At 46.3% G+C, this 14,402-nt stretch overlaps 1 protein-coding gene and 1 non-coding gene across 2 annotated transcripts in view; one reads left to right on the forward strand and one right to left on the reverse strand.

Annotated features, from left to right (window-relative positions):
• Positions 1 to 14,402, reverse strand: part of LOC140189166 (uncharacterized) — a 751,862-nt gene that overhangs the window by 413,922 nt on the left and 323,538 nt on the right. The gene's annotated exons all lie outside the window — the stretch shown is intronic.
• On the forward strand, positions 13,572 to 13,643 carry trnad-guc (transfer RNA aspartic acid (anticodon GUC)). The gene has a single exon. It is a non-coding gene; the product is annotated as a tRNA-Asp (tRNA).

The raw sequence follows: 14,402 nt of genomic DNA on the forward strand, positions 1-14,402 counted from the left end.
AGTGTTTTATCTCCATACATGACGCACCGTGTTTTAGCGAAACACAGACTCCTCATCGGCCAGGTATAATATGGAATGAAATATGTGCATCTCTATTCCGGACATCTGATGCCCAATTATGCGAAATGGGCATTCAGGGAAATTGTTCAGTAGTGGACAGTTAAATTTGGAATTTGAATGTAACATTTTCGGAAGATTGAAACATGTGGGAAGGAATCCTAAAACTTGTTTTTATTAACAAAGCTGCTTCATTTTACAGACTATAAAATATGTTGCTCAATACTTTTGACATATTGATTTTCAGTTTGAGAACTCTTGGGAAAGTAGTTTTGAAGCAACCACTGTTCTGTTATGTAAAGTGCAAATGGAAGTGCAACTTAAAATATTGAACTGGGCTAAAGCACATTTCCGTAATTATCGAGCTACGGATGTTTGAATTAAAATGTCTTGATCAGTTAGCCTTGGCACTGCAGGCTGCGAAGGGTGTCAACATTTCTACCTTTCTTGCAAATAATCCTTATTGTGCTGGAGAAACGTTTGGTGTCAGAATGTGATAACAAATGATCCACAGGGACCATCATGTTTCCCATCCGGATCAGTCATAGTTTATGTACGTTGGTAATAGCCTTACAGAACATCTAGCTCTTTGGAAAGTAATAGGGTTTATTTCAGCTGACGGAAAGCCCCTCCCATCTGCTACTCTGTCGCGGTATATATTTGAAGAAACAAAGGCCGCAAATTTGAAATCCCAATCTAAATTATCCCTGCCGGGTATAAGAAGGCTGATGAGTTAGCGAAGCGAGGTGCTTCAGATGGGGCAGGAACGGCAGCCACAGACTGGGGAGATGGGAGGGAAGAAGGAGCAACAAATTGAGCATACAGACATAACCAAAGAGCAAAAGGAAGACACAGAAATAAAAGGAAATCTAAAAAAATGTACCCGTCCGAGATAGCAGATTGGAAGGTGGGCCTTGTAGTAATGAACCAAATAGAATATATGGACTTAAATCGATTTGTGATTGAAATTTGGTACTGGAAATAAATGCAGAAATTACATGTTTTGTTCAATATGATGAGAATAATATAAAATTATCTATGTACAACCTCACCAGAGCTACACCAGTGTCTAGTTATAGTGGGACCCATGGTTATAAAAATGGAGTAGGATCATTATTAGAAGATAGATGAGATTTGTCACTTTGCTGTCAGGGTACCAGCATGGGCGGGTAATTTTTAAGCTATCTGAAATAATGATGCTTGAATGGTGCTTGTCTACAATGGAACGGTTGTTTATTCATTTTCCTGGAAGACAACTGAGCAGGTGTGAGTTGGTCGGTGAAAATAGAAAAGGACAACACTATCAGTGAAGTATGTTATTCATCAATGTTTTCAATGGTCAATACTTTAGATATAAGAGAGTTAGGAAACCAGATAGAGTCCCTTCAGCGGTAAATACGCAAAATTACTGGGGGAAAAAAAAAGAACGGAATCAGATATTGACTAACGAAATGATCGCAGTGCATCACAGGTAATTCTGGATTCAGTTAAATTTCTGACGCGGTTCAAGATACAACAGATTTGATAATTGACCGCATAGCGCCCATATCTAAGGGAAAGAATAACGTTGAGATCTATGCTACATATACTAGCTTCTTATCGGCTTCATTCGTCCAAATTTATTACAACGTCAAGTACCAAATTTGGTATCAGAGTATCATGTAAAACAACGGGTTGGGAAAGTATGCCATTGTGGCAAACCAGAGGGCGACACAAAACAATAGAGTTCCGGCTACATGTGATTACCGTAGAGCAAGGTTTAATGTCGGTGTGGAATTTCATATTCCTGACATGGAAGTAATTTAACCAACTCTTTGAAAAAAGTCCACAATATAAGTAAATGCTGGAAGACGTTGATATTCTTAAGTAACCTGCCAACACAGGCGGAGCGGAGTGATGATGGCGCTAAATGGAGATTCCTTTACTTGCATCTTCAGAAACAGCTCTATTTCAATCTTTAATATATCTATTTTTTTCCCTTACGGGGTTCTTTCGAAGACCCTGACCTGGAGTTACACGCTGAGTACGGTTCTTTGCCGAAATGGGACTCGCTTTCGAGGTTTGAGGATTTGCCAGGGGCTTGGTTTAAGCAGTCGGCTCAGCTTTGGAAGCCTAAGGTCTCGGGCCTCTGGAGACGGGCGAATCAAGGGTCGGTGTCACGACAGGAGACTCGTGTGAAGTCGGGGTGGTCTGACAATCTACTACTGTGTGCCCGGATCTTTGGGCACAGAGCTCGATAAAAGCGACGTGACGGACCTATAACATCGGAAAGCATCGAGTTGTTTGTTATGTCTCTCCGCTCGCTGGGAAAACGGAGAGACCCCTTTCTCCCTGATTAGGGAGAGAGAGAGCCTGGTGAAATGCCTGGTGAAACGCGAAGTTTTTAGGGTAACTGCAAGTCTACGTCCATACTGTTGATCTAACCTCTTTAACCCATTTGAATTTACTTTGAAGATTCGAGTTGCAATGATAGTTAATATGGAAACAGCAAACCTGTGTTCCCCATAACAGACATTGATACTAACCACTAAACTAACGGAAAACCAATGCGAAAGTGCGATCTGTCGCTGGGATGTCCGAGTCCAGGATAGCTCAAAGGGTCACGCCGATGTTCGTTCGTTCACTGTGGTATCGGCGTTTTCACACACATTCTTCCTGTCCGACATGAGAGGGTTCGGCATTGATTCCCATTGAGCTGTTCCTTGTGTAAAGCACTGTCCAGAGACTAGGTTCCCATTCCAGCCTGATTGTATGTTGGGGTGAGGAACATTCATCAACAGCATTTATTGTCTGATTAACTGATGCAGGAAAATATTTTCCAGATTTCCCACTTTACCCCCTGGAAAGTCTGATCACCTGGCTGTATTTCTACTCCCTAAATATAGGCAGACGCTGAATTCTGCTGCATCAGTAGTGAGGATTAAAAAGGGTATTGACAATAGAGGTGCGGGGGCGCTTGCTGGACTGCTTTGAATCTGTGGACAGGACTGTGTTCAGGGATTCATCTAGCAGTGTCAATGGGTACGCCACAGTTGTCACTGACTTCATCAAAATCTGCGTGGATGTGTGTGTGCCTACGAAACCATATTGTACATACCGGAACCAAAAGCCGATGAAACAGAAATGTCCATCTTCGATCATTGCACACACGTAATTTAAACTCTTTTGTCATTTCTCCTTCCATTATTCAGCTGAAAGGCAGTGGATTCCCTTGTATCTCCAGTTTTAAAACGCACTGATAACTGATGAACAGCAGAAGATGGTTTCGATTAATCATCCTCGGGGTTATAGGACCGTCACGATTCCACTGTGCCACCTGCTACACAGACTCATTGGAATTGCTGTGCAATGAATGTTGTGCAATGTCTTTGAATTTCCCAATTGATGCAGCAAGGCCCCTCCCGCACGTTACAGGCTTATCCGCGCTCAACGACGGAAATGAAGGCCGAGCGTAGAGCAATTTCTTCATCTGGGAATGAACCAGAGACTTCGCACATGCGAAGCATGTGCTCGTCCACTGAACTACATCTCCAATGTCAAATTTATGACGGAATCTTTCATCTGATCGTATAAGGCAGAAGATATAGGAGCGGAATTAGGCCGTTCGATCCATCGAGTCTACTCCGCCATTCAATCATGGCTGAGCCTTTACCCCCTCCTCAACCTCACCCCCCGGCCTTCTCCCGATAACCTTTGATTTCGTGTCCAATCAAGAACCTATCAAGCTAAGTCTTAAAGACCCCCAACGACCTGGCCTGCATAGTTGCCTCTGGTAATAAATTCCACAAATTTGGATGAGGAGCCCATGACTGTTTACAATACTCAAGGCGAACATCACCAGCGCCTTATAACGCCTCAGCATCAAATCCCTGCTCTATGCTAGACCTCTAGAAATGAATGTTGACATTGCATTTGCTTCACTCACCACCAAATCCACCCGCAAGGTAACTTTAGGGTGTTCTGCACAAGGAGTGCCAAACCTCTTTGCATCTCCAATTTTTGATATTCTGCCTGTTTAGAAAATATTCCAGTTTTATTTCTACTACCAAAGTGCATGACCATGCATTTTCCAACATTATGTTTCATTTCCATTCACTTGTCCATACTCCTCGTCTGTTCAAGGCCTTCTGCAGCCTACCTGTTTCATCAACACTACCCGCCCCTCCACCAATCTCCGTATCATCGGCGAACATGGCAACAAAGCCATTTATTCCATCATCTAAATCATTGATATACATTATAAAAAGAAGTAGTCACAACACTGACCACTGCGGAACACAAGTCAGTGGCAGCCAACCAGAAAAGGATACTTATATGTCTACTTGCTGTCTCCTGCCAATCAGCCAATGCTCTAACCATGCCAGTTACTTTGATTTAATACCATGGGCTCTTAACTTGGTAAGCAGCCTCATGTGTTGCATCTTCTCAAAAACTTTCTTAAAGTACAAATAAACAACATTCACTAATCCTCTTTATCTAACCTACGTGCAGTGTCCTCAAAGAATTCCAGCAGGTTCGTCAAGCAAGATTTCCCCTTAAGGAAACCATGCTGACTTTCCTATCTTGTCCTTTGTTATTCCATAACCTCATTCTTAGTAACAAATATGTAGCAAAACACAAAGGCTGGACATTGAATGGTAGAAAACAAAAGTTGGAGTGGGCGATTCGGCCTTTCGAGTCCGCTCCATTATTCATTGCAGTGGACAGGATTCGAACCTGCGTGGAGACAACCCAATGGATTTCCAGTCCGTCACCTTCACCACTTCCTCCACATGCGACAGGGGCAGCAGATATCCGGAGTCAGAGAAACAGAGTTGACCCTGAATTAAAAGCAGAAACTGCTGGATATACTCAGCAGATACGACAACATCAGTGAAGCGAGAAACGGAGTTCATATTTTGCTCGGTGACATTTCACCCTGAACTCCATGCGGGTACTCAGGCGGAGAGAAACTCAATTATCGGCGCAGGGGTCCTTCATATCAGGACTACAATCCCCAAGATCCACATGTGGGCCTCTGCAACAGCAGCAATGGTTTTTGCCGTTTCCAAGCTGTCCTGGAGAAGGCGGAGCCGGGCCTAATTCCGTAACCACTGCTCTACGTGTGCGGAGCGATCTCCCACTGCACTCTCAATGACGGAGCTCCAGGACCCAAGTACTGATGGAGGTGGTAAGGTCTGCAGGGTAGCAGGGCGGGTATCCGGACTTGTTTCACTCTTCACTCTCCTCCTCCTTTCTGAGCCATCCAACAAGCTGACTGGGCCGCTTCAGAGGGCGGTGACCGGGTAACAACATTGGTGTGGACTGGATTCACAGCCAGCGGAAAACGGGTAAGGATGGCGGGTTGTGTGCTCCCAGCGTTCAGTAATCTGAGAAAAGCCAGAGTACTATCAATAAATTGTGTGGAATTGGAACTCAGAGAGCACGTTCAATGTCCAAAGTAATATCATTACCAACGTACGAATTTGTCACCATACACTACACTGGGATTCCTTTACTTGCTGGCCTTCACAGCAGATCTGAGAAATACAACAGTATCAATGAACGAAAAACTACACGCAAGCAGAATGGCAAACAAGCAATGTGAAAATAAGTAAATTAATAAGAAACAAACAAACAAACAAACAAATAAATAAATAAAAACAACAACAAATAAATAACAAATAGATATGTGCCTGTATATGGGCGGACTGGGCCTGTAAGCCACGGAATTGCCTAGCGGGCGTCCTGCGTCGGGGTGCCCACTGGGGGTCTGTCGAGAGATGATCTCGTTGGGCTGTGAGGTCTGGACTATAAACATGCATCTTTGTATTTTACTGATAATCTCCGTGTGCTTGTCGACTTGTATGTGCGAGGACTGGGCATCAATCTCGGTGCCGCGGAGGGTGGGGGCGCGCTGGTGGTCGCCGGGACTCTTCAATTCCTTGAACGTGCTTTTTTCAGTCTGTTGGTAATGTGTTTTATACCTGGATGCGCTCGGATATCACCGAGTTCTGGTGGTCACATTATGGAGAGGACATGATTATACCAAGATGCGTGCGGAGAAGGTTTACCGGGATATTGCCTGGGCGCTCAGGATGAGTCTTTTCATTCCAGAAAAATCTGTTCTCCGCGTGAGGAACACTCCCTTCTCTCAGCTCCTCCGTCTGCACCCCATCTGCTCTCAGAATCTGGTTTTCATGCTAGAAAGAAGGAGATGACCTGGTTTTTAAAAGAAAGGGGCTTCCTTTCCTCCACCATCAACGCAGCCTCAACCGCATCTTTTCCATTTAACGCACTTCTGCTCGAACCCCCTCCTCCCGTGTCTTTACCAGGGATAGGGATCCTCCTGTCCTCATCTACCACAACACCAGCCTCCGTGTCCAGCAAATAATACCAGTGATAGGGATCCTCCTGTCCTCATCTACCACCACACCAGCCTCCGTGACCAGCAAATAATACCAGGGAAAGGGATCCTCCTGTCCTCACCTACCACCACACCAGCCTCCGTGACCAGCAACTAATACCAGGGATAGGGATCCTCCTGTCCTCACCTACCACCACGCCAGCCTCCGTGTCCAGCAAATAATACCAGGGATAGGAATCTTCCTGTCCTCACCTACCACCACACTAGCCTCCGAGTCCAGCAAATAATACCAGGGATAGGGATCCTCCTGTACTCACTACCACCACACTAGCCTCCGTGTCCAGCAAATAATACCAGGGATAGGGATCCTCCTGTCCTCACCTACAACCACACCATCCTCCGTGTCCAGCAAATAATTCCCCGTAACTTCCGCCATCCCCAATGGGATCCCACCACCAAGCACATCTTTCCCTCCCCCGCATCGCCCGATCCCACTTTCTGATTCCACGGGGACCGCTCCCTAAGCGAATCCTTGTCCATTAGCCCGACCCCACGATATCCGTCCTGGTACTTAACCCTGCAAGCGGAACAAGTGCTAAACCTGCCCCTACACATCCTCCCTCACTGTTATTCAGGGCCCCAAACAGTCCTTACAGGTGAGGCGACATTTCACCTGTGAGTCCGTTGGGGTCATATACTCTGTCCGGTGCTCACGGTGTTGCATCCTGTATATTGGTTAGATCCGACTGAGACTGGGAGATCGTTTTGCCGAGCACCTCCGCTCCATCCGCCAGAAGAAGCGGGATCTCCCAGTGTCACACCTTTTAATTCTACTTCCCTTTCCAATTCCGGTACAGTATGTCAATGCATGGCCTCCTGTAGTGTCGCGGTGAGGCCACACTCAGGTTGGAGGAACAACACCTTATATTCGGTCTGGGTAGCCTCCAACCTGATGGATTGAATATCGATTTTTTGCAATCTCGGTCATCCCCCACACCTCATCCGCCCTCTCCTTCAGCAGCAACTCCCGTTTACCTTCACTGACTTGATCTCTATGCCTGTCTGTCGCCTCCCACTGGTGCTCCTCGCCCTTTTCTTTTTTTACCATGGCCTTCTATCCCTAACAATCAGACTCCCCCTTCTCCAGTCGCGTATCTCACTCTCTCCGCTCACCCATCTTTTAAATCTACTCCTCATGTTTTTTTTTTCTCCAGTCCTGGAGCGGTCACGGCCTGAAACGTGGACTGAAATGTTTCCCATAAATTCTGCCTGTCCTGCTGAACTCCTCCAGGTGTGTGTGTGTGTGTGTGTGTGTGTGTGTGTGTCTGTCTGTCTGTCTGTGTGTGTTGTTTGAAATTCCAGATTCTGCAGATTCTCTCTTGTTTCTGGAGTGTTTGAAAGCGTGTTTGGGCTGGGTGACGGAATCTGGTCCCCGAGAGAATCTCTAGCCGACTTGATCTCGGCACGGTGCCCGGGTGCTAACGCGAGGTACCAAATGATGTTTACACAATTTTAATACCGGCCAGTTCGGAGGCGTGAGCCGATTTAGCTCGCTTTCCGCGATCTTCACTCCTCTATCGGGTGTCGAAGCATTTCGCTGTTCCGTAATTGAGCCAATTTAAACGCCGGACCAGATAGACTGAAGACAGGGTGTCAGTCGGGTCGAGAGCCGGGTTCTCTTGGTCCCAGCAACGGTCATCTCCATGGCGCTGAGCCTGTGAAGACTGCCCCGGCTGCTGTGCTCCGTGCCCGCTCCTATGATGAGCTGATAAGTGAGGCTTTGCGCCTCCTCCGGATTGTTGTTCGCTTCAGTTGTTAACATGAATTGTATTTTTATTCTTTCTCTTTCGTATCGAGTATTGGTCTTTTATTTGGTTAATTATTTTACCCGTTTAATTCCGTTCGTTCGAGTTTCTTGTTTTGTGGCGGCCTGCGAGCAAGGAAATCTCAAGGTTCAATAATTTATAATTATGATAATAATTAAATCTTCAATCCTGAAATAACATGCATAGAATATCATCTGCTCAGAACTTTAAGGACCAAGTAGTGGACTCACGCTAATTCACAGGAAGTTTGCTGTGCGTTAGTGTTGACCGTTCGTTACGGCAGCAGATTAGGGAATTCACGACGTAACTCGTAATTAATCGAAACTCACACTTTATTTGTTTCCGCACAAACAACAACGTAACTGTGTTGGCTCCGGGCCGACAACTTAGTGCATGAATTCTACTGTTTCCTCTTGTTCTCACTCAAACAACTTGTCCAATTTATGGCAACGAAATAGGGGGATCTCCGCAGGCCAAACAGTCGATCATGTCTTCTCCGGCCCCTGGCGCTGGGCGTCTTCCTCGCGATGGTGATTTTTTGGAGTTGTCACTGACAGCAAATCGAAGTGTCCACGTTCATCCTTTTCCTTACCAACTGAAATATTGCATTCCAGTGTCACAAGCTGTGAGTCATCTGATTGACCTTTTACACCATTTTATTGGCTCTGCTCCAGGCCGGCTTCCATTTATTACCCTCTTCCCAGCAAGTGACAGTCTGTAATTTATAGCTCTTTTTTCTCATCAGTAACCACCTCGAATCACTATCGGCAGCCTCCAAACGCAACATTTACAAACCTGCATCTTATGTTATATCAAAGAACACCTAACAAATCTGTCCACCAGATATCCTGATACATCATTGTGTCCAATTTAAAACGCAGAAAACAAAGCAACTCCATTTCACAAAATGGAAAATGCAGAACAGTTCCACAAAATGTCAGCCTCCATTACCAACCACATGGCAGGAACAAAGATAATTGATCTGCCCGCTTCCACTGTGCTTCACCCATTCGAGTTCAACGTTTTCTTCCATATTTAAAATTCATACAAGGCAGAGAGTCCTCCAGAACACCACTAGTTACCGACAAACAGCTGAGAAGTCCCTATTTATTCCCAGCATTTGCCTTGCACCAGTTACAAGTATATTGTCCACGCTCGTATCTTTCCTGCAACGCCATGGGCTCTACTATTGTTTAGCAGCTTTATCTGCGGCAATGCTCTAGATGACGAAATCAATGGCTTTGCAAGTGATAGATAATTAGGTGCAGGGGCTGGTAGTGTTGACATCGCTGGAAGATCGCAGAAGGACTTATTCAGGTTTGGAGAATGGGCAGATAAGTAGCAGATGGAATACCGAGTATGGTAGTGTATGGTCACACACTTTGTTAGAAGAAATAGAAGTGTAGACTATTTTCCAAAAGAGAAGCGAATTCGGAAATCGGGGATCTGAATGGACTGGGGATTTCCTTGATGTCATGGTCCGGTCCGTGAAGACCGCCTTCCGGTTCACGGTCCGGTCTGCGGACTCCGGACTCCGGGTCTTCCTGCTGTCCCTTGTTTCAGTTGGGCTTAATCATAGGCACTTGATGCTCGTCTTGGGGCTGGGAATATAAGTGGCCCTGGGTTCGAGTAGAGTTGCTGCTTCGTCTCGTCAGTATCCCGTCCTCGCCTCCGTTGGGTAAGCCAGGCCATCTTTGCCATTACCCTAAGGCTGAATTGTTCCCTTTCTTTCCCTTCACCTTCCTCCTAAAGCCTTTGCCTAAAGCCTTTGCCTGAAGCCCTGTCTGCAACGTCGCTTGTATCGCTGTCAAGTTCTACCACCGGAGCAAGACTGGAGCCTTGCTGTGTCTAGATAAGGAACTGTATCGTTGTTTGGAAATGTCTCTGTGTACAAGCCTTCGCTAGGTAGGTCCGGCCGTATGCCATTACCTTGTGTTACGAACCGTCTATGTGTCCACTCCTTCGCTAGATAGGTCCGGCCGTTGCCGCTACCCTGTGTTGGGAACTGTCTCGTCGTGTTCGGCATTCTGTGTAAGAGACTCGGCCCTAGGAGGGGTCCTGGCTCTGTGTTCCACGTGCCTGTGTTCCTGTCTCTCTCAAGACCAAGGCTATGTGTTCCTGTTCTGCCAAGACGATGTCAAGGCTTCGGGTTCTTGTCCTGTCCATGTGTCTCGTCCTGTCCTTGTGCCTCATCCAGCACAGGAGTACCTCGTCCTGTCCAGGAAAGCTTCGAAGAATCCAAGCCTCGTCCAGTCCTGTAGCCACGTCATGTTCTCGCCTAGTTCCGGGGTCCGAGCCCCAGTCAAGACCCAGATTCTGGGTCCTTGTCCAGTCTCTGGCTCGGAGTCCAAGCCCCGGCTCCAAGCTCCCAGTGCCTTGCCCAGGTCCCGCTTGCCTAGCCAAGTTCTAGCACACGTCTGTGTTCCTGTCCCAGCTCCTAGTCTGTATCCTGTCACGTCGCTAACTCTAGTCCTGTGCCGTTCCTTGAACTTTAGTGTCTGTGCCTTGCTTTTGAGTCCGCTCCGAGCGCCCTACTATGACACCTGCAGGATTCTCTAAAGGTTAAGTTGCAGGTTGAGTCGGTGGTAAGGAAGGCAAACGCAGTTATGATATTCATTCCGTGAGGATGAGCATTTAAAAACAAGGGTATAATGAACATGTATTGGAAGACATTGATCAGATTCATTTGGAGTATTGTAGACAATTTGGGCCTGATTTCGAATAAAGGATGCGCTGGTGTTTTGTGGGAACAGAGGAGTTTCACGAGATTGATCCCGGAATGAAACAGCTAAAATAACAGAAGAGTTTGTTGGCTGTGAGCCTCTACTCGTTAGAATGTAGAAGAATGAAGGAGGATCACATTAAAACCTATCGAATATTGAAAAGTCAAAAAAGAGTGGATGTGGAGAGTTTGTTAGTCCAGCTTCTTTTACTCTGACGTTGATGTTAAGCCGAATCGCCCTGGAACATAGTGATGAATTTCCTTGAAATCTGTCCTCCTGTCTCCCAGGCTGAGTGTCGTAGTTGTCATGGCCGAAGCATTAGGGCGGTAGACTAGAAGTTCAGTAAAGTTTCAGCGGGCATGTTCCACTGCGGAGGGAATAGCCCGTGTCCACGTAATTTCACATAACTTTATTTCGTCTCCTGAAGAGTTAATTGTGTCAGCGTCTCCTGATAAAACTATAGAATAAGGAAAAGGAAACTGTTTATTTTAGTCTGCTTCAAAGCCCTTGTTACGAATTCAGGGCGGTCATTGGAAATTCTATCGACTGAGTGACTCTCTTCACTCTAAACATGCGGATGATCATCTGCACCAACATGGACTGAACTCCTTTTCTGTTGTGCCGTACCTCGTCAGAATTGGACCCGTCTCCTGATCTTGTGGCTCACTGAGTTAGCAAAGGAATGGAATTATACCAGAGAGTATCCACACTCCTGACCGGACAAACCTTATGACCCTCTGCTCCATCCCCTCGGTCGTTAAAGATATCTTTCCTCAGGCAGGCAGGAGAGCGGGGTTGTTTGGGTCTACCTTCCTCAGGCGGCGATAGAGGCCACAGGAGGAAATAGTCTATTTCGGGTCAATTCAGCTGCAGCTCTGCCGCTGTCCATTGATATTTATGCCGAAGGACAGCCCGGAGAGGAAGACAGAGAACGCGGAAGAGACACGGTGGAAGACGAACAGAATGTGTGACAGCATGGCTACTGAAACCGGGTTCAGTAAATAATGTGAAACACATTCCTTGCTGATATGTCGGGAACGAGGTCTCCTAATGTGTCGGCGCACAGACAGAACAGAGATAATATCAGGATGGGGCAGGAGATAGCAAATACGAGAAGAAAAACAGAGAGAAAGGAGCGAATTAAATCAACAAAGAACAGTTAGTAAAGGAAACATTTATAAAGGAAACCCTCCACTGGAGCTTAGAAAACTAGATGGCAATGGGTAACCCTAGGTAATTTGTAGGTTAAGGACGTGTTCGGCACAGCGTTGTGCGCCGAAGGGCCTGTATTGTGCTGTAGGTTTTCTGTGTTTCTATGAAACGATGTGACGTCAGCAAAGAATCGACAAATGGAAATGAAGAGAAGAATGAGCAACGTCCACAACGGAGCAGCGCGTCACCACGTTCAGACAACAGCAGAGAGGCGCAGCGGCAGCATGCTGGGCCCATGGGCGTCCATTCGGCCGATGGATTGACGATTGTTTCCATGGAGAGCTCTGGAGGTGACGGAGGTCATATCAAATTAACCCGGGCCTATCAGGATTGTAGAAAACTGTCCTGACGTGTGTAAACTTAGAGATCATCACATGGAGAACTTCATGTGGATGTTTTTGGAAACTGGAAACCATGTCTGAGTGGCTGGTGAGGCAGGTACACCCACAATATTAGAGAATTGTCTGGGCGACCACCTGAATCAGAGACTGAAGACAATAGCTAGTAAGCGAGCTCTTTGCTGGTATGATTAGTAGTTGATTGACAGCACGGACATTGTGGGCCGAGAGCCCTGTTTTAGGGTAGCATGATTCTGTGAATCTATATTACATTTGTGAATCACAATAAAGAGTTTAATTTACAGTAGTAATGGGGGAGGGGGATGAGAGAGATCCCATTGTGTATAAATAGACAGAGTGTGAGGTGAGCAGACTGACGGCACTCAGTGTGAACACATCATCCGACATGTTTTGATGTGTCCTAGTTGGCTGTGGGAATCTGAGTTGGAGTAAGAGCAGGAAGCTGCACTGGTCGGTTCACTGGGGAAAATGTGAGGGACAGCACTTCAATCCTTGATCCACTGGCCGGCCCAGGGTGAATAATAATTTTACACTCACCCATCGATTTAAATAACTTCGAAAATTCGTACACGAGTTGTCAGGGTTGGACCACTCGGACGCTAGAAGTGTATGACTATTTTCTGAGTGTGGTCACTGTGATTCCTCACTCTGGTGCAGTTCCTGTTATGTCCGGTTGAGGTCGCCGTCCTCCGACAGACCGGAGATACACAACACCCAGTGTTTCAATGAAGTGGGAATGATCGCTTCAGAATTCGATTAGCTACATATCGTTTCCCGCCTGTCGCACTAAAAAAAAAACAGAAATATAAATATATATCTGTGATTAAAAATGTTGATTCCAACAACACGGATTTGGGCTCGAATGAGATCACTTCCCTTCGCTAATCCTTGAACACAACAGGTGACTGAATCGCTGGAGCAAACTGAGACACTGCTGTGGGAGGGACACGAGTGAAAGGCTCCAGTATTACAGCTGAGAAACATCAAGATAATTCTGTTCACCCTCCTGTCCTCTTAAATGTGCATGACATGAGCTGTCAATAGCAATTCCTCGTTAGTATACTGGTTAGTATGCCCGCTTGTCACGCGGGAGACCGGGGTTCAATTCCCCGATGGGGAGGTAGAAATTTTACGGCATGGAGAAGGAATTTGTGTTTCCGCTAATCATTGGGCATTGGGAAGGTGGAATAGCTCGGGCTGCTGTGAGCCCGGGATGGTAGAGTCTTCCGAGCAGAAAGTGGCGTCATTGCCAGCCCCTTTCCTCAAGTACCCCCGGAGAATCTATCCCAGCACCGCTCTCTGTTACTTCTTCGTTGTTACACAGAGTCGATCATTCCGTCCATATTAATCTGGGGCTTTTGTTGTCAATTATCAATTCCCGCACGGTCTCACCACAGTAGTAAGGTAACTAACTAATATCAGTCCAGACGAAGGGTGCCGGTGGGAAACGTCGACTGTTTACTCTTTTCCATCGATTATGCTTGGTCTGCTGAGTTCCTTCAGCATTCGTGTGCGTTGTTGATCAGCATCTGCAGATTCATCTTGTTTGTGATTAATATATCTATCATCCTGGAATACTTCGTTTGCATCCTCATCTTGTTCTGGTATTCAAAATGCTCCAGTCCTCTGCTGTGAAAAGGGAAACTTCAAAGATCATTCCTGCCCATGTTGACTGCACGCTATCTGTAAACTATCCTTGCCAGGGCGCTAGGTTAACTTGATCTGCTGTGACATTCACACTCCCCACTTCTATTTCGTCCTGTAAAGGACCACATGAATTGTGAATGCAGTTGAATTGCACAGAAAAGTCGAGTCTACCCAGTGATCCTGTCATCGTCTGTCTGAAGAGTGGGATTGCTGAACGATAGGAGGCAGCTGT

The sequence above is a fragment of the Mobula birostris genome, chromosome 28, assembly GCF_030028105.1.
Source record: "Mobula birostris isolate sMobBir1 chromosome 28, sMobBir1.hap1, whole genome shotgun sequence".
Lineage (NCBI taxonomy): Eukaryota > Metazoa > Chordata > Chondrichthyes > Myliobatiformes > Myliobatidae > Mobula > Mobula birostris.